This window comes from Ictidomys tridecemlineatus, chromosome 7 (assembly GCF_052094955.1).
Source record: "Ictidomys tridecemlineatus isolate mIctTri1 chromosome 7, mIctTri1.hap1, whole genome shotgun sequence".
In the NCBI taxonomy this organism is placed as follows: domain Eukaryota; kingdom Metazoa; phylum Chordata; class Mammalia; order Rodentia; family Sciuridae; genus Ictidomys; species Ictidomys tridecemlineatus.
The window spans coordinates 117,047,300-117,069,649 of NC_135483.1; positions in this window are offsets into that span (position 1 = coordinate 117,047,300).

Consider the following 22,350-nt stretch of genomic DNA (forward strand, 5'->3'; position numbering starts at 1 on the left):
TGTAAATAAAATGAAATAGATCAGAAGATGAGGAATGGTGTATTTTTTGTTTCTTTTAATCAGCAAAGAATCTTCCAATTCAGGCTCTTCATACATCTCACTGGGCAGGGCTGGGTTACATGCTCCCTACAGAATAATTCCCTGGAAAGAAGAGTGACAAGATAGTTGCAATCTGTTAAGACCAATTGGGCTTCTCTTGAGACACAGAGGAAGTGGTGGTCACATGTGAGCAAAATTGGGATTCACCAACATGGGAGAGAAAGGCTAATTGATTGTTGTTTAGACTAGCAATAGTATCTTCTTCCAGAGCATAGTGAAATTTTTATAAATAACTCTATGATAAAATGACTGGAAAAAATGCATAAATATTCATTGAGCACCTCCTATAGGCAGTATTCTTGGAGCTAAAGATACAACAGTGAAAAACCAGAATTTTTTTTCCTAGTTAAAATAAATAATATCGCAAGTCAGTGATAGAAAAGCTAAAATTTATAATGGAAAAAGGGACATGATCAGGGTGTGGAAGGGCTGTTTAATGTACTCTGGCCATGTGTACATTTATGGAAGAACTACAAATTATAGAAACTGAACTTAATTCACACTTGTCTAAATAAAAAGAGATGCCTCATATTGCCCTCACAGCCAGTCCCCCAACATGCTTGTTCTGAATTTCCCTTGCCCAGTATCTCCAACCTGTTCTTCATTTTGGGTTAGTTTTCATGAACACTTAAATCTATGAATCTTCCTTCCATTTTAAAAATGACTGAAAACACAAAGAACAACACTGACATTGTATATGTTTATATTGTCTGAGTGCTGCACAACTCCAGGGGAAGCCATACACAGACTATGATAAAAACCTCTCTACCCCAGATCTGTACTCTAACTATTGTCTTACTGTCGTCTGTCTACTGTCCCCCCGTCAAGAAAAAATTCTTTAGCTCCTTCTTCATTTTCTTCTCTTATTTATTTCTAATGCCAATGTAATTTGGCTTCTATTTTACTATGCCTGCAAGAGCAGCAACGACGTCTTCTTATGAAACCAAACAGAGGAGTCCTTTTCGGTCCTTATGTTGCTTAACATTTTGATAACATTGGACTCTCTTTCTTGAAGTGTTCTCTTCCATTCTCTCATATTCCAAGGCCCTCCTACCCCTTCTGACTTCCTTCTCCATCATTACCAGGATGTCTTACAATTCTGTTTGCTCTGAGTCTTCTTATTCAGGTGACACAGATAGACTAATGCAGATTGGATACTTAAAATTAATCTAATTTTGAACTTTGAAGTTGGTGTTTTAGAAACTGAAAAGATGATAGATTTATGCACCAGTTGAGAAATATTCCACTTTAAACACGTGACACCTATTAGGTGTTCAATAAATAATTATTGGATAGATTAATGAATACACTTTTTAAGGGAAGAGTAAATATAAAATGGTAACAAACTCTATAATATAGATATATACTGGTAAAAGGTCTACAAAATTTGACCCAATAATTTCTTTTCCATTCTAAAATATTAACTTTAGTGTATACAATACGCAAGTAATCTGGCACTTGGGAAGCAAAAAATTTATATTCAGCAGGATGTACACTATTTATTCTGTTCTGATTTGAGATCAAAGCCCAAATGCTTCTTGTGTTTTTGTGCCATGGCATTGACCACATTTATAAAAAGAAAAATATAAAATTAAATATGCAAGAAGATTTGATAATTTTGGCATATGAATACAAGATTCTAAGTCCACATAAGAAGCCAACTATTTTGGGATTAGAAATAGATTATTTAGTTTATGATTTATGAGCAAGAAAGATAACTCAAATTTTCTGAAATATCAAAAGAAATATGAAACTGAGGAAATTACATTGTTATATTTTTTTGAGTATAAAGAAGAAGAAAAATGATTCAGACTTCTAAACTTCCAGCCAAGCTTCCCAAGGGTCAGACATTTTTATTAAAAGAAAAAAAAAACCTCACACAATATAATAAATCCATTATTCTTTCATTTTGCAAAATGTCAAACTCCATGTGATCCTTTTAATTTCTATGGGTGTTCTAAACAGATCATATCTAGAGACAGAGCTAATACACAGCATGGCAAGTATAGATCTGAATGTGCATAAGACTTCCACACACACACACATACACACACACACACCACTACTAGTACCACCATCACCACTACCACACAAGTATCAAAAAGCATTTAACCTAATATATATTAAAGTGAAAATTTTCTGTTGAATTTCCCCTGACATATCTATTTTTGTATCAATTTTGTCTTGTGGTAATGATTTTTGTGTATAAAGGATGGGCATTATGTTGAATTTGTACTAATTTTCACCTCCTGGAGCCAAGGAAAGGTCACAAACAGTACTCTATTTATTTCTCAGGCAACCACATTGATATGGTTTTCTGAATTTGTCCATGGGAGTAAGACATGATGGCCAAATTGAATAATTTCATCTGAAATGTACAACTTCTTTTCTTCCTGCCTTAGACTGAAAGTCATTTATTTATGGTCTTATTAATTTTTGAGACTGAACAATTTTTAAATAATTGAATAGACTAATCCAACATATGTGTGTAAAAGTGGATAGACTTAACCCCACCTCCTTTGAGAAGGAATGATAATGCGTCAGAGCTACTTTCTCTTTTTTATCAAAAATCATATAGACTTCCTGTTTTATCCATCCTTAAGTCTACCTAGAGTGGTCTAAAGGTGAAATGCTTGAATATTAAGCCATAATCCATCATTGTACACACACTAATTACTTTCTGTCCTCCCCTTTCCTTGTCATCATGGTCCACAGCAGTTTGTGAGATGGAGTACATTCATCTGAGCTGTTAGCTGCTTCGTGCCATTGCATCCTTGTATGATCTGCCTGATCCCAGACCCCTGGAGAAAATTTGTGTGTGGATACTGTATGTGAACTTTAGATAAATAAATAAACATGCGAAACGGCTTCCAGATAATTGAAAGTGAATGAAGGAGGGAGCAAAAAGAAAACAATTTCTCTGGGGATAAGCAGCTAAGGTGGCAGGTATGATTAAAATCCATATGATTTATTGGTAGGTGGATTACTAACATGACAACCCTGTTAGTGTTTGTTTGTTTGGGTGCATTTGACAATAAAGTTTTGTTGTTGTTGTTGTGCTTTCTGTGGGTTCTGCTCAGGAGTTAACCACTCAGGAATTCCTAGTGCCTGACTGAGCAGTAATTTAGCAAGCTCTCTTGTGCTCTTTTCCTGTCAGCATTAACATGTCAATTCATTTTAATAGTCTGGGCATGCTCAGTGGGCATGCATTTTCTCAGTAGGTATCCCATGAGCCCACCCCATGGTGCAGAAATGTGTTATAGCTTGTCTCAGACCTCGGAGACTTCAGCAGGTTTATTTTCATTATGGCCAAGTATATTTGTTAAAACAAAGCCAAAATAATATATAAAATCAAGACCCTACCAAATGAAATAGGTTATGTATATTTGATTGGTAATTTAAGCTCTTTCAAAGATTGGGTTGTACAATCTTTACAAAAAATTATTACATAGAAGAGCTTTGAAAAATGTGTGCTGTCACTGCTTGTAGTTTTTGAAAGTTAAATGATATTCTGTCACAATGCAGATTTTCTGTAATCATGATGAATAGTTGAAGTGGCTTTTATATTAAAAAGAATTTGCCTACCATCTTTCTCATTAAAGTGTTTTCAAATGGATTTTTATCTAATGTTCTCTCCATAAGTAAGTAGATGAATGAATGAAAAAATAAGTAAATAAGTAAGTAAATAAATGAATAACATTCACATCAAACTACCAATTAGGAGTCTTCATGGTTCATAAATCTGTCCCTCAGTTGTCAAACTGGGTCTCAATTTACATCGAAATTTCAGATGTTTTAGGAAATACCTTGTCAGACATAAAGGTAGTAGAATAAGCAAAGAAAAAGGAGAGAAAACCTAAAATTCACACCCCAAACTCAAAATTAGGCTCAAATTTGCAGAAGAGTTGACAATTTATGCCATGTATACACATTACTGCATAAATAGTAAGCCTTTGAAGGTTCACTTTAAAACAGGTAAATCATTTGTGTTGGAGTATTCACACATTTTGGATATGAGAATTTCTAAAATTGCTCAGTAACTGTAATATCAGAGTAAAGAAAAAAGTTGAAAGAAAGTTATCAGGTTAGAGAATTAAATCAGCTTTTTCTTTATTAAATGATTTATTTTATTTGTTTATTTATTTTCCTTTCAGAACTTTTTTCTTAACGTTGAATGGCAAGGTTTATCTATTTGATTATCTAAGGACAGTGAATAGACTTTCTATAGGATCATGAAATTTTTCTACATTACAGTTAGTGGAAATGCTCAGGCATTTATTTGCATGTTATTCCATGCTAAAGTAAAATTCTGCGTAGAATTTAGCATTTGACAGAGTGACATTTTATACCTCAAGTATACCCTTGCATGCACTAAACATTATTTAGAATAATTTATGAGACTTTTTATAGACTATTTTATACATAGAATATTTTAGAAATCCTTGGCACAAAACTTTAGAATGCTCTTTAGTGTGTTATCATTCATCTTTTACTTTATTTATTTATTTGTACCAGAGATTGAACTCAGGGGCACTCAACCACTGAGCTACATCCCCAACACTATTTTGTATTTTATTTAGAGACAGGGTCTCACTGAGTTGCTTAGTGCCTCACTTTTGCTGAGGCAGGCTTTGAACTAGTGATCCTCCTGCTTTAGCCCCCTGAGCCACTGGGATTACAGACATGTGCCCCTGCACCCGGCTCCTTTTACTATTAACCAGGAATATTTACCATTTTTCCATTGGAAAGAGTTGGGCACAAGCCTGTAATCCCAGAGATTTAGGAGGCTGAGGCAGGAGTCTCCTGTTTGAGGCTAGCCTAAGTAACTTAGCGAGTACTTATGCAATTTAGCAAGACCCTGTCTCAAAATAAAAAATCAAAAGGGCTGGGGATGTGGCTCAGTTGTTCAGTGCCCCTAGATTTGATCTCTAGTACCAAAAACAGAACAAAACAAAACAACCCACTTCAAATTACTAATGATTGGAAGTGTAGGCCTGAAATATTTCAGCAATGGTTAACTTATCCTAAATAATTGTGATGATATTTTCATTGATACTGTGATCACTCATAGCATGTTACAGCTGAAGTTCCTATTGAGGTCTAAAAATATTCAGTGAACTCAGGAAGTATAGCTGCTCTCAAATGCTTATTCAGGATAGGGAAAATGTGTTTTATACATTAATTCTAAAGGGCAAAGTGGAAAGATAGAGGATAATAGGAAGGGATACCGACAAGATTAGATGAGGATGAAGGCAGAGGTCAGGAAAGATGGAATGACTCCCTTTCCTGACATGACATCCTGTGGTTTTCCAGCACTCTTCCTAGTTCGTCCACCTCTGGAGCTCTGCAGCTCCTCTTCCTCTTCCTCTGAGTAGGGGCATATCTCTAGGTGTGCATCTATCCAATGCACACACATCTATCTAAGGGGATTAGAGAAAAAGATAAATGAAGGACCCAAAATATTTTTTCTTCTGAATCTTAGATTACATACCCTTATGATTTCTCTAAAGTTTGCATACTGGGGAAAATCAAGTAGCATTTACTCTTTTTACCAAAATGAAAAAAATGATGCCTTCCTCCTTGCATAGTGAACATTCCTTAACTCATGAAAACTTCGTGTAAAACATGGTAGTTTAAAAGCCCCTCATCTTGGGCTGGGGTTGTGGCTCAGCGGTAGAGAGCTCGCCTAGCACGTGCGAGGCCCTGGGTTCCATCCTCAGCACCACATAAAAAAATAAAATAAAGATATTGTATCCAACTACAACTAAAAAATAATTTTTTTTAAAAAAAGCCCTTCATGTTTAAGCTGCTTTAACATTGTCAGTGATAGGTGCTCCACTTCATGACCCAGTCTCTTTACACATACCCTATTGTTATTATGAAAGAAATAATTATCCTTTTAATAAAACAAATTAGAGAATAAATTGTGTTTGTGTTCAGTGTACAAGGGATGACCTGGTGGCAATAAATTCTCTGGCTTGTATTTCTATTCAAATTATAGCACTTCGATTTTTTTTCTAAATGAAATTTTTGTAGATAGTCTACTATTTACATATTTTATGATTAACAGTGTTCATTATTAAAATTTCAAATATCTCTCTCTTGTTCTCTCTTACATACAACACAAATAGAAACCATACAAATACATACACACATATATTCTTAATGCTCATTTCTGTCTAATAAGGATTATTTTCAGGGCATTCCACATAATGTGTGGGGAATAAATACCATATTTAATCATTTTTGTATTTTAAATAGGACTTTAACCTTAGAAAATAAAAGTGAAGCCCAAAAGTATTCAATAGCCAAAATAAAAAATATATTACGAATCATTTGCTTTTCACAGAGATAAGGGTGAACATAGTTAAATTATTATTACCTTTAAATATCTTTGTCAATTTCTTTTAATCTTTGAATTTATGGTGTCCATTTTACAGGGATTCTACTTTTCAAAGAATTACTTATACTTGGAAAACTTTACAAAGGGATGGTAGATGAATCATTTTCATAGTATTTACAACAAATGCATAAATCATGTACTAATGACAATAGTATCTTTGCAGTTCCTTTGAAATATGGATGAAATACGAGTTTTCTTCTAAGGTACAAAACGTCATTAAGGGCTCAGGTGGTTAAAATCAACATGAAAAATACATGCTGCATTTTCTCCCCTTAAATGCAATAATGTAATCAGATTTCAAGTCATCTTACCTACCTCACTTACAGCTTTATGGAGATTAATTAGTTTTTAGACCCTAGTCACATGATCTTTTCTGACTGTCATTTAGCTGGATGACTAGACCTGTAAGCTTTCTCATGCCCCAAAGGACAGATTAAATTTTACTATTGTTTGTCTTCTTTCTTTGATTTAAAAATAAATGTTTAAAATTATAGTTTAATTCTATTTTTTGTTAATCAGAAATTTATTGTAATTATGTGGGAGGAAAGGTAACTATTTAAATAAATAATAATTGAGTAAAATGAGGTGTCCTCTCAGTTTACTATAAAGACTTATTATAGTTTTTTAATGAAAAATTATGGTATAGATGCTAAAGGCATTAAAATGTGTTTTATATAATAACTCTATATCTGCTAGAAGAGATTACTCAGGTGCCCTTGATAATGGAGAGTCCAAAGCCAGGTTTCTACAATCAAAATGAATGGGGAATTTAAAAAATCATGTGGAGATTTACTAAATAATAACGGGAAGAAAAGTATGATTTTTTCCTAGTGGCACAATTCCTGTTTAAAAATAATAATAAAGTCCACCAACACAGAAAAGACAACAATAGTAAAAAATTAGCTAGAAATGTGTTCATCCTTAATAATTTATTTTGTGTGATAACTGTAATCATTTATTTCTCTGAGAGTGGCTAACTGAGCTAAGAATTTAAACTGAAAAGCCATAGCCTGAGTTTTTTATGTTAGTCTCTAGCCATAGATTCTCAATCCAGAGAAAAACAAAAGAAGAAAACATTGATAAACTACTTCAATATGCTTTACAATATGTGATTAAGGAAAGAAAAGAAACCTTGTCTGCTACAGTTGTTAAAACATTGATATTTCTAGCTGGGGTCCTAATTAAGGTGTAATGAGAGATTTGAAGTGTAGTGAATTCCCTTCATTCACGTCACTAAACCAGTGAACCACATCTACACGTAGAGTTTCAGGGAGATGTAGGACCCAGTGAAATAGTGATCATGTAACTCCCGAGCAGTTGGTTCCGGGCTGGAGTCACTGAGGCGTTGATACAAGGCAAACGTGTGACTGCTGGGCTGCTCTGTGACTGCAGATTTCCTTTTGTGGCTACTTAACAATAAACACTCCCTTCACTTAGGAGAGAACTCCATTCTGCAAACACGTGGAATTTCCTGGCTCTTGAATGAAGACACCACAGGATTTTCACTGCTCAGGTGTTACTGGATGCAATGCTGATTCAGGAACTGAAATTATCTATTTCCCTTGCCTGTGGAGTTGGAACATTGCCTCTGGCAGTAACCCCAGACTCCTGCAAATGATGAAGATATCCCTCCGTGCCTATGTAGAAAATAGAGTCACCTTGGTGGTGAGACTGCAAATTAGTACAACCACTCTGGAAAGCAGTATGGAGATCCCTCAAAAAACTAGGAATGGAACCAGCCTGTGACCCAGCTATCCTATTCCTTGGAACTAAAAGAACTAAAGCCAGGAGATTATAGTGATACAGCCACATCAGTGTTTATAATAGCTCAATGCACAGTAGCCAAGTTATGGAACCAACCCAGGTGCCCTTCAATAGATGAATAAAGAAAATGTGATACACACACACATACACACACACACACACACACACACACACACATACTGAAATTTTCTCAGCCATAAAGAAGAATGAAATCATTTTTTTTTTTTTGGTAAATAGATAAAAATAACACCATGCTAAGTGAAATGTATTAGACTCATAAAATCAAGAGTTGAAGGTTTTCTCACATATGCAGAAGCTAGAGCAAAGTAGGGGGAAAGAAGGGTGGGAAACGATATCACAAGGATAGAGGGAAAACCAGTGGAGTAAAGAAGTAGACTGGGGAGCCGGGGTGGAAAGGGGAGGAAGTAAGGTATTAATTTGACAAAATTATGCTATGTGCATGTTTAAACATACCACACTAAATTCCATCTTTGTGGATATTCATAAAGCCAATTAAAAATAAATAGAAAAGCTGGGTGTAGTGGCACACACCTGTAATCTCAAGCAGCTCATAAGGCTGAGATAGGAGGATCTCGAGTTCAAAACCAACCTCAGCAACAGCAAAGCCTAAGCAACTCAATGAGACCCTCTGTTTAAATAAAATACAAAATAGGGCTTTGATGTGGTTCAGTGAGTAAGTATCCCTGAGTTCAATCCCCAGTATGCCCCTGCAAAATAAATAAATAAACAGAAGGAAGACTGGTAGAGTAGAGAAAATGAAAGAGGGGGGGGAGAGGAGGCACTAGGGACTGATATGAACAAATTAAATTTTATACATGTATGGTTCTGTCAACATGAACACAACTGTTAAGTATAATTATAATGCCCTAATAAAAGCATTAAAAAATAGAGCCAACAGCGATGTCATGAGGAAGATTTCGTTGAGCTTATGTTGAGAGAATTGTAGCATCCATCTTTTGCATGCAGCCTAGAGTCAGATGGCTACTTTCTCCTTGCCTATGTCAGGTAGAAAGCAACAGAGAAGGAACACTGCCTTAGAAGGAAAAAAGCCAGAAAATACTATATCAGAGCAATTTTGAACAACTCAACGTGGCCTTGGACATTTCAGCCTCCAGAATCATGAACTAAACAAACTGTAAGTTATTCAGGCTATGGTCTTCGGTTACAGCAACATAGATTAGACTAAGACACCTTCTTTCAAAGACTCTTTAAGTAAATATTGGATAGATAAAGGATGTGAGAGAAATTTGACACTTATCCTTGAGAATTTATACAAATAATACATTTGATAAGCTTTATATTCATTTTCTTCAGCATGACCTTTTGGGGTATATGAATTCCCAATTTGTAAATAATTAAAACTCAAAGTCCAAAGAAGAGTAATGCAATAATTGAAAGCTGAAAATTCACTTTCCCACTAGCCTTGCTATTGCTCTTAAGAAATGTGACATTTATGTTTGGGGTTCTTTGCCAAGAGGAATCGGTTCTGTATTCTGTGGCACATTATTTGGGTCCTGGGCCTAGATTTTGTACATATTATTATCCTATGTTTTGTTAAAGATAACAGAAAATTTTTTTTTCTGCCATCACCTGATAAGCATCACACGTCTAATTGCCCATGTACAAGGTTTTTACAACTTGAAAATCATCACTGCATAATTAAGTTCTGTATTGGTACCTGTAAACTGTCCACTTCTAGTTCCACATAAAGACCTATTTCAGTAGGGTAGGATACTTAGACTATGAACACCATCCCTCCATAAGTAGAAATTATCATAAATAAACAAATGCCCGAATATATCCACTTCTATCACCAGCAGGCTGTACTCCATCCAAGGCAGGTTGACCCTGTGTTTTATCTCCATTGATAAAAAGGGATATGCCATTTTTGTTCCAGCCCAGACCTGCCCAATATATTCTTATAAGGCAAGGTTCCATGTTGAGTGAATAAGGATCATTGTTTTCTTTTTAATGAGCCTCCCTTCCTTTGACTCTCTGAAAGACTGCTACCACACTGACTAAGAAATAGTCCTGTTTAACCGCCAAGTGTCTGCTGAACACAGTGTGGTAATGGGAATGATTTTCTTATCCATCATTATGTGACTGGCACATGAATAATTTTGCCCACCAGGTCATCATGTCACATCAGCCATGGCAACTCAGCTCAATCAAATGTAAAAACTATATCACTCCCACAGAATGATCAATTTTATAAGGAAAATTGGGAAAATTCATTATTTCTACTCCCCTCGACCCTTGTATATTGAAGATGCTGGTTTCAAAGATATCTGGTTAAAAAAGTCAATAAAGTGCGTTGACTAAATTTATATTATAAATTAGAATGTAGATATTTTCAAGAGTGCAAATGGTTTATACCTGTTTCTGGCTGCCATAGCCAAACTAAGGATTTCAACATTAATACTAGATCCAGTTCACTAATATTTATTGCTCCAAGTCCAATCTATATTAGCATGTCAACCCTGTATCAAAGCAGAAGACAGCAGTATTTATGATTATTAGTACAATATTGAATCATCCTGAACCAATTACTGATCCAATTACTGTGTCATTATTATCTTCTGAATAGGGCTTGATTTGTCTGTGATAAATATGATGCAATTAAACCACCTTTTTACATAATAAAACACTGCAGGTGTTTATTCTTAAGAGTTCACAGATACCAACAACCAATAGATTTAATTAAAAAAATCCTTGATATAAGTGTGAATTTCATTAAATTCTTCTAACTTTAATGTATTTTTAAAATGTATCTTATTGAAAGATAAAAGTGTATAATCTTCTGTCCAGCTATTGTTTAGAAACTATACTAACTGTCAGACCAAACAAAAATTAACATGGTTGCTTAATATATTGATTCAAAATGTTATTTCTTTAAAATATATAATCATTAGCTGACTTATGAAAAAGAACTACTTTGTAGCAAATTTTTGTAAAAAATTGATAATTACAAAAATTGTATGTGTGCAATTTTAAAACAAGCTTTTGTTACTACTTACGTAAATATGCTATTATTTGAATGGACTATGCTCTAAGTATTCTAAGCATTATTAATTCTAAAACCATCATAAAAGACAAAGTAGTGAAAGACAGTAATGCTTAAAAGTACTAGTATTTTTAATATTAAAAATAACAAGAGAAATTGGTTTAGTTCTTGATGTATATCCTCTTGACACTTTTTAACCTTCATATTTAAAATCTACATTATAATTTAAAGATTAGAATGGAATGATAAACATCAGAATTATAAGTTTTTAATTTCATAAAAATATCTTGAAGTTTGTAAAAATCTGATCATTATACACACACAAACACACATATGTATATACGTTTTCTATTTTTTTTTTTTTTTTTGTATCAGGGATTTACCCCAGGGACTCTTTATCACTGAGTTACATCCTCAGCCCTCTTTTATTTTAGGTTTTTTTTTTTTTTTTTTTTTTTTTTTTTTAGATTTGAGACGGTGTCACTAAGTTGCTGAGGCCAGTCTCAAACTCCTGACTTAGCTTCCCGAGTTGCTTTGCTGGGATTATAGGCATGTAGCACTGCTCTTGGGTCAATAATATGTTTTAAAACAATAAAATTCAAGTTAAATTGCAGACATTTTATTTTATTTCTTTACAGGTTAAATATTGATTGGTTAGTTTTCTAAGACTTTAACATAAATTAAACATGAAATTTCATGATCTTATAAAAAAGGCTCTTTGAAAAACAATAGATTTCAAACCAAAACTACCTTGATAGGTTCAATTTATTGTCAAATAGACTTAATATACTATTTCCACTTGCATGTCTGTTGTTATTTTTTGGGGAAAGTAGACTTCATATGAATCTTATCCTATCTATCAAAGTAGTTGTTTAAAAAAATTTTGTCAGCAATGAAACAGAAGTTGGCCACCAAAACTTTCCATCAGTTTTTTAATAGATGTGGTTGTAAATGCCTAGCAGCATCTATCAACAGCATCATTGCAATTTACCAAGTTCTTCAATGTGGATGATAATATACAGCTTTTATCATTCACCTTGCTGTTGATCTGTCTGGGTAATCAGAAAAAAATTGTTTTTATTTTAATTCTGTAATTGTATAAAGTATAGTTTTTCCTTATTTTTCTCCTCTTCTCTTTCTTGTCTCCTTCTCTCTCCCCCTCTTTTTTTCTCTTCTCTTCCCTTTTAGAATTAGCTCCAAATAAAAGGAAGAATGAGGCAGGAGGAGAGAGTATTTTTGTTGTCAGCCTTTCAATAATTGTAGATGTGTTCTTGCAGAAATCAATTGATAATTCTGAACACCTACCATCAATATCCAATTTTCTCCATATTTTTAAAAGACAAGAATGAACTCAAATCCATTCCCAGCAGATTAACAAAAATGCACTTTGTATTTTTTCTCCACATTGTATATAGTGGGAGTAGTGAGGAGAGTCTGTTGGGCTTCACATAAAGAATATTAAAGATTAAAATGAACGTTTTCATTGGCATAAACAAAATTTACTCCTGTAACCACAGAAATTCAATACAAATTAAGAATGTGTAAAAAATTGAAAATAGGCACTAGATTCCAGACAATATTTAATTTAAACTAAGTGTTAAAATAAAAGCAATAACACTGAGAATAAATTAATAAACTACAATTAATTATATTTACCATAAGTGGTTTGAGTTTGAAACACCTACCCTCTACACTGATAAAATAAAACCTGCATCCTGCTGAAGCTCGAGTAAGTTAAATGAAGATGCTTTTAACAAGGTTATTACTTAAGCAATGACAGGTTTACAGATTTTAGCACCACTGGGTTTTCACAGGAGCTACAGCAAGTGCTAAAATAACACACACCTTCAGGTTCATTAAATTCACCAGTGTGATGGAATAACTGATATTTTGCTATATTACTATAGTCTCTCAAAGAACCATCTATAAATAAGATACTCTAATAACAACTGTTTGTGCTGATAAAACAATGAAATAATTCTTTGCAGGTTTATCTGCAATGAAAAATTGTGCTTAAGAATACTCTTTGCAAAATGATGTCTTGTAATTTGGATTTCTTTAGAATCACATATGTATTTGTTTACCTAAGATAGGTACGTTCTGTAAAATGTTTTGCCATGAGGCTGCCCTGGGAAGGAAACTTGTAAAAAGGTGATATATATTAAGAGGAAATAAACTGAATCTCACCCCCCAAATATTTACTTTATTGTCTGATGTTTACTAGGATATTTATGGAGGCTGTTTTATTTAAAGAACTTATAAAATTCCAATAACCGCCAGAAACGGCAGCATCTCTGATAAATCCTTTACTGTAGTCTGCTGTGAGGTGAGCCAAAAGCATAAATAGTGGGTTTCTAATAAATCAATGGAGTCTGGCCTTTGGAGACCTAGAAGACATATGGACAGTAATAGAGCATCTCAGGTTGTCTCCTGAGTGATTCCATCTGGATGAAGTCTTGGTGTTATTCACAGCCTACTTCTCCCCTAAAACACCTTCAATCTTATCCACAGCCTCCATCTCAAATGTCAGACCACCTGGGATCTGCAGCTGTCAGGCTGAAAGGGGAGCTGCCTGGGACTGGCTTGGCTTGCTCATCAAGGAGATACAGTCACTAGCCAGCAGGCATTGCTAGGTGCACAAGGGTGACAGTGCTCCTAAAAGCTGGGAGATATACTGGGCTCTGGATTTGAGAGATTAAGGAAAATAAAGAAGTCAGCTAGAACTGTGGATATCTTCACAATAGGGCTGGCTCTGGTATGTTACTTCTCCTTGAAGACATTTACTACTTTCTTGTCAATATGTGCGAAGAGATCAATATATTTTGATTATGAATAAATAAAGTGTAAAACTCCTTATACAAGTGTATTTCTATATACATCATAGCATTGTTGGTATCACATTTTCTCTTGTTAAACAAATTTAGTTTGATCATTATCTGCCCTCTGAGAGAAACATTTCCTCATCATAAAATTGGCCTTGTTAGTTTCTTTTCTCTGCTATCATACCCTCCCAGTGTGTGCTGGTATTTGTGACTCTCACCATCTGAGAACTAGCAGTTCCCTATATGATGGCCATTTTAGCCTGAGATGTGAATAATAAGAATCAAGAATATTTAATATTTAGCATTCCCTTTTTCTTTTTACCTCCCTTAAAACAATTAAAAAACACAAAATTCCCATTGCAACTTAGATGAATTACAGTTTTCTGAGGGACTGAATTATGCTTCTGTGATTGTGAATATTTTTCCTGAACTACCAAGCTTCTCTTAACCCCCGTGAAAATAATCCTGGATGATCATATTCACAAACAATGGTTACTACAAGGAGGAAGATGTCATCAGTAGCTTATATTTTCTTATATTTCTGGTTTTAGACCAATGATTCATGGCATTCCAAAGTATTTAACAAATGAATGAGTGATTTTATATTTTACTATTTTCCTAATGTAGGAGAAGTTGTCTTTATGGATCACTAAAATCAAGTGTGAGATTTTTGTCTGAAAAAATTTGCCCCAATATTTTTTTGCTCATGCACCCATGTTACAATCTTTTTACTCCATGTTTAGTTTTTTTTAATCTTTCTGTTCTGCTCCATTATTTTATTTTGTTTCCTTTTAAATTTCTAGTCCTTATATCACTTTTAAGATAAGCTCCAAAGATTATATAAGTCATTTATTGGTTGAGTGTCTGGTTTTATGACAAATGAATTATATTTTTTTCAGGGAGGCAGTAGCATAATGGTTAAAATCATGGAGGCTGAAGTCTGACAGAAAGAGTTTCAAATGCAGTCCTCTAAGATGTAGACAGGGGGGTCCTGGGCAGTACAGTTCAGGTTTTCCACATGGTAAATAGAAGAATCCATCCTGACCAGTCAATGAAGCACACAGAACCATTCATACCATATAGTTCAGTGCAACCATTGAATATTAGTTGTTTGCCCTATAACTTACATTTACTCTGTAAGTATTTAATTATCATCCCCACTTCATAGAAATGAGGCCATGGAAGAGTTCATTTGCCATATGTCACATAGATACTGAGATGAGGTTTGAAGCAAGATTAATTTGATTTGAATGTATTTTTTTTTTCTCCTTGCCAGATGTTTGGGAAGGTACAACCTTGATGCCTCTTCCCACTGCCCCTTTTACTCCGTATATAACTGGACAGTAAAGACACTTCAAAACAAGTTCAGAATCTGACTACCTCACTACCAATCTCTACCTCCATGTTACCACTCAGGTTTTAGCCTTTCTCATCTCTTGCCTGAAATTGTCTTTTTTTTTTTTTTTCTTTTCTTTCTTTCCTTGTTTGGTTCTGGGGATTGAACCCACTTTACCTTGGAGCTCCATCTCCCAGCGCTTTTAATTTTTATTTATTTTTGAGACAGAGTCTCACCAAATTGCTTAAGGCCTAAGTTTCTGAGGCTGGCCTTGAACTTGCCTTCCTACTGCTTCAACCTCCCACAATGCTGGAAATATAGGCATGCACCACCCACACCTGACTTGCCTAGAATTCCCTACTGGCCTCTTGATATGTCTCTGTACTTTTGATTCCTGCCCTCTATACTATATTCTCAACATACAGCCTGAGTGATCTTTTGGAAAGTGTTAAAGTTATCATGTTTTTTTCTGTTGAAAATCTCACACTAAAACTTCATTTCACTGAGACTAAAGAACCACCACTTTGCCACAACCAACCATACATTTTTTTTTAAAGAGAAAGAGAGAGAATTTTAATATTTATTTTTTTAGTTATCGGCAGACACTTTGTTTGTATGTGGTGCTGAGGATCGAACCCGGGCCGCACGCATGACAGGCGAGCGGGCTACCACTTGAGCCACATCCCCAGCCCAACCAACCATATTTAACATCAGAGGTCAGAAAACTACGGCTTATGGGCCCAAGAGCTAAGGATGGTAGTTATGGTTTATGGTTTAGTGACATGAATAAAAAGAATTCACTGAACTATCATCATATTTTTGAATGGCTGAAAATATTTTTAAATGTATTATATGTGAAAAGTATATAAAATTTAACTTTCAGTGTGCATAAATAGAGTTAATGGGAACAGAGTCATTTACATTCATTTGTATTATTGCCTACGGTGGTTATCACATCCCCTAGGCCAAGTAGAGGGGTTAAGACAAGGACTCTGTGGGTCACAAATCCATATGTACTTAGTGTTCTGTTATTTATAGAAAAGTGTACTGAACTTTGACCTAAGATATTCAGCCTCTGTCATCTGTGTGACCTCTTCAAATGCTCCCCTCCCCTCATTCTATGGCAGTGATGCTGGCATTCCTGCTCCCTCCTGGGGAACTCTGCAGGAGCTGTTTCTTTCTGGAATGCCCTTCTAGATCTCCACTTTCCTCGATCTCTTGATCTTTTTCAGATACGACCTGCTGAATGAGGTCACTCACACTGAATATTCTATTTAGTACTGTAATGTGTACACCCTACTCTTTGTAGTCTTACCCTCCCTTACCTTGATGTACTTTATCTCCTGTTTTTCATAGCTCTTACAACCTTTTAACAGGTCACATACTTTATTGATTATATTTAATTGTTATTTTCTGGCTTTAGTAGCTGTAAAGCAGATTCACTGTACACTGGTTACTACTTCAAGCCCATCGCCTCTTGGGCTGACATTTAATCTAGTATAAATCTCATGAGACAAAATATTCACACAAGTTGAATGAAAGAAATTTACTCCTCATAGGCAGCAAGAGATTGTAGATGCCTACAATTTATGGGAAGTTGGATTTTGTAGGCTCAGAGAAGCTTCATAGGATAGATAGAATCACATCTGCATCTACCTAATATTATGCACAGCTGATGGACTATAAAAGCAGTCTATCTTGGATTATATACTCCAGGGGTTACAGGTTACACTGAGCTAAAGCATTATAGGACATGTGGATAGGAACAGAAGTATTGTACATAGGAACAGAAACAGTCTATCTTGTTAGTTCCTTCTTACTTCAGGATATTGTGCTCCCAGCAAATTCTATGGTGCAAGAGATAAAAAAGGAAGAACTACCTTGGCCCAAGGCCATCAGACAACTGACTTCACTTGCTAGAATATAAACTCCATGAGGACAGTTTTGTTGGTGTTGTACAGTTAAATATACAAATGTGTGTGTGTTTATGTGTGTGTGTATATGTGTGTGTATATATGTATATATATGTATATAAGAAATATATTATTATGGTTTAGATATGAGTTGTCTACCAAAAGTTCATGTGTGAGATAATGGAAGAATATTCATAGGTGAAATGATTAGGTAGGTTATGATTAGGTTTACATGATCAGTGGATTAATCCTCCATATTGATTAACTAGGTAGTAACAATAGGCAGGTAGGGTGCGTCTGGAAGAAGTACTTAAATGAAAGTACACCTTTTAGGTTTCTATTTTGTCCCTGGTGAGCAGAGCTCTCTTTCTGCTTTCTGCTTTCCATGACCTGAGCTGCCTCTCTCTGTCATGCTCTTCCACCATAATGCCCTGCTTCAATACATCTATAGTCTGAGACATGGTGAGCCAACATAAATTTTTACTTCTTCAAGTGTTCTTGTCAGGTCTTTTGGTCACAGCAATGCAAATATGACTAAAATGCATGCCCAAAAGCAATTGCATTCAATATAAACTTTTTCATTGTTGAATGTGATTTTATATTGTGTTTAACTAAACAAGAGTGTTTTAATATTTGACTTCTGATACCTTACTAGTGCTATTTTGGTTTAACATTTCTCTTAGAATCATTACACACAAATTGTGCAGTCATTAAATAAATTGATTGTTTTATAAAAGACCATTCTCACTTAAGAAACCCATCTTTCCACTGCCTTACATAAAAAAGCAAATAACAGAATTGTAAATGTCAATATGCCTAACAATTAATGCTTTTTATATTTTTAAGTTGTTTGTATAGTTACTTAAATGTATTTTATGGAGAAAATAAATTTAAAAATAAATAATAAAATGTCATTATGGGCATGTTATTAACAACAAATATTTTCATATAATTTTTGAGAATTATCATATATATGCATTCAAAAAAAGCAAATCCTGATAAATAATTGGTAAATTATGTATGATTGATATTAAATGAAACTTTAAAATGCATTTTGGGGGGAGAAAGGTTTTCAGTGACAATGGAATTTCTTTCCTGCTTCTATATACTGAGAAATATTTTAAATTTAATTTTGTCTAATTGATGATCTTTAAAAAATACAATGCAATATGAAATATATTAAAATTTTTAAAAATCTTATTTTTTCTACAAATTTAATTTATTTTGTCTAATTGTTACTAAATGCTGCTGTGTGGGATCCAAAATGAGCAGAGAATTCACATTATATATGTTAAAAATGTGTGAAAAATATAAAGAGACTCATTTCATATAAGAGTTAATTGAGGAATACGGGACAGAAAACACAAATTTTACTAATATAATTATTTATAAAATGTTAAGAGCAGAAATAAATAGCTGTGGCATATTACTAGGTGAAAAAAATTGCTTTAATCTCATATCTCACCACATATAATAGACTGAGACTTGATATTCAAAATGACAACTCTTAGGAACTTTAAGATCCCCAAATACCATTTTAATTATTTCATTAGACTTTATTTTTAAACATCTTATTAAATTTTATTTTATTCTTTTTATTTGAAAGTTAGTCATCTATGTTGGAATAAATCAAAAGATTTTAGATAGGATTTTAGGATGGAATAAAGAAAATTTCATATTACATCGATGTTATACAATATTTACCACTTTTTTGTGGGATGGTAATAATCCGTTCTTGCTGCCATTCAAATGGTCCATTATGAGTGACCCAATGCCCAGCATACAATCAGTTGGCATCTCCCAACCAGATATGACAGAAATGGGGGACAGGGAAAGCAGAGTGAGGCACTGAGTGAACTTGGCAGGAATGGGAACTTTGAAGAATGAGCCAGAGAACTGAGAAATGTAGTTAGTGTGCAGTTAATTTCAGACATTAGTCATAATTTGAGTTGACAAGATATGTTGTCCTAGATCATTGGTTTTCCAGTTAATGCTGAAAATCTTTGATCTGGAGTTTATTTCAATTTATGGACAGGTTTCTTTCAGTCCCTTAGCTCTGGAGAAAGTAAACACTACCCATATTTGGAAAATGATTCAGTTAGAACTTAAAGAATCTAAAAGCATTTTTAAAGACAACATTTACTAAAAAGTGATAATAAGTAAAAGAAAAGAAGGCAGAAAAAAATTTGATCTCATTCAGTGGTTCAAGATATTTTTATATGGGTAATATTGAAAAGACCATGACCCTGTGTCTGTTAGAAGAAATAAAACACAGCAGTACTCTCTCCCAGCAGTACAGCTTCCTTGATGGCCATTCTATGCCACGCACAGTTAAACAGTTGACACAGGCCCTGGCGTAGAGAAACTGCATCACAGGGTAGGCAACAGGAAATGCAAGATATGGAAGTCAGAGGATCAATGAATCAAAGCACACTGAAGGAAGCTTATCCCAAAACTTATAGAACATCTCAAATTATTTACACTGATTTATAACGGAAAGAAGTCAGAAACTAACCCAGTCATTGCCATGCATTTAAGAGATATCCCATGGCAGATAGGAGCCTCTGGTACTTGAGGAGGAATGACTTTGTAAGTAATAAGGTCTTCAATAAGTCACCTCTCTGTTATTCAGAAATAACATCTACTCACCAACTTCTACTCACCCAAAATGAGTATAAAATTCTACTCTTTAATATATTTTTTAAGAACAACTATTTTGGGGCTGGGGTTGTGAGTCAGCGGTAGAGGGCTCGTCTAGCACATGCGAGGCCAGGGTTTAAATAAAATAAAGATATTGTGTCCAACTACAACTAAAAAATAAATATTTTTAAAAAAGAACAACTTTTTAATAATTTTGTTTTTAAATGTTCTGTGGCATTTCTAGTGAGTTTTTAGGGAAGTTTACTTGTAGTAGAGTGCTATTAAAATTAAACCAAGCACAGAAAGAGAAGTACAACATGATTTCATTCATATGTGGAATATAAAAATGTTGATCTCATACAAGTTCATGGTACAACCATGGTTTTATCAGAGGCTGGGGAAGGTAAAAAGGAAAGAGTGGGAAGAGATTGATCAGTGGGTAATGGGTGTAGTTAGATAGGTGCAAGAAGTTAGGGGTGCTCTTGCATAATAGAGAGACTTTAGGTAAGAATTATGTACTACCCAGTTTTAATAGTTACAAGAAAAGATTCTGAATACTCTCACCATCAAGAAATTAAGAAATTATAAAGGTTTGAAAGGATAGACATGTTAAACCTGATTGGAACTTTATACAACCTACACATGTATTAAAACATCACATAGTAAGCTATTAATATGTACAATTTTATGGACAATGTAATGGAGGATTTTTGAAAATTAAAATATTCTTTGCTTTTACTAAAAGTCTTCTATGGGAATAGATGTTTCCTTGGTTTGACCTCAGGAGAAGATGTTTTTATATAATATTCTGATTTATTTTGGCTTTGGAGTATGTAATTGATTTGAAGAGATTGAAATTGGTTTCTTTTTTTTATGATATCTGTACCTATTTATCTAATTCTCAAAGTTGTATATAGTATCTTCTAGAAAAAAAAATGTTTTAGGTCAAGACTTGCTTATCGGCACTGGTTTCCTTTTAATGTAAGTGAGGCTAGTTTACAGTGCATTTTCACTATTTGTGGTGAAGATGAACCTCAAGAGAAAGTTAAAACCATAGAAATTATCAGTAAGATTTAGATGAAAATATAAGACCTGTGGGTTAACTTTCTGATTTTAAATCTCCATTACTTTTAGTTTAAATAATTTGAACACTTTATTCAAATAACTATGATATGATTATTTTTCATTCAGTTTAGGGTATTTTCTGAAATAACAAAGTATACTAACATAAATATTGATATGTCTACTGATAGCCAAACCATCTTTATTTATTTATTTTATTTTGAGAAAGAGTCTCACTAAGTTGCTAAGGCTGGCTTTGAACTTGCATTTCTCCTGCCTCAATCTCCCAAGCCACTGGGAAAACCACCTTTAAAATGACAGCATCTATCATGTCTTTGTTCTGCATGAATGATGCCTAGAATCTGGATTCATAGGGATATTTGGATGTGATTAACATGTTGTAATATCTGAAAACATTGTTCCATTTATGTAGAATAATTGGACATTTTGCAAAGGTTACTTAAAATATTGATGACATAATATAATATGTGAACAAACTACTTTGTTTTTTGTATGTTCTAGAGTTCACTTACCTGACAGAATAGTGAAATCAGTTTCTGGACATATGTTAACACAATGGACTTCTATTTCAACTCTGGTAGTCTGACTCATTGTCAACCCTGACTGAAAGAGGCACAATGATTTACAGAGAATGATATAATTTTGAAGCCATAGAAATTCATTCTGCACCTGTTCTCAAAAGCAGTTTCCTGTCTTTACAGTTTTCCATATAGCACCTTCCACTGATACTAAATTTGTTGATTATTAAATAGAAAAAGGGGAAAAAAAACCTATACAAACAACAGGGATATAAGGTGCCTACAACACCCCCTGTTGAAAGCTGCATTTCTTATTCCACTTGAATGAATTTATATTGGATAAATCTAGTATGAAGTGAAAACCCTATTTCCAGCTGAGACTTAAAGATGTTTTACTAAAACATGCTTAAGCAAATGCATTTTGATGCCTCACAAGGAGGATACACACAGAGCTATCTTTGTAGAAGTTCAATAAAGTTTGTATCGGCAGCTGAAGGAAGATGTTCTCTATCTGATTTGCACTCATAGATTTGCATCGAATGAATTTAAAAATCCTGGTATGCACAGTAGAAACTGTTAAATCTGACTTTCGCATCATACCTAACAAGGAAAAGTAACTATCCTTTTCTCTTCAGTGGTTATTCATACTGCTGAAACCCTACATAGTCTTGCATATGTACTTTTATAACAGATTCCTGTAACATGAATGCCTAAGAGAGTGGAATTGCACCTTCAACTGGCATTGCT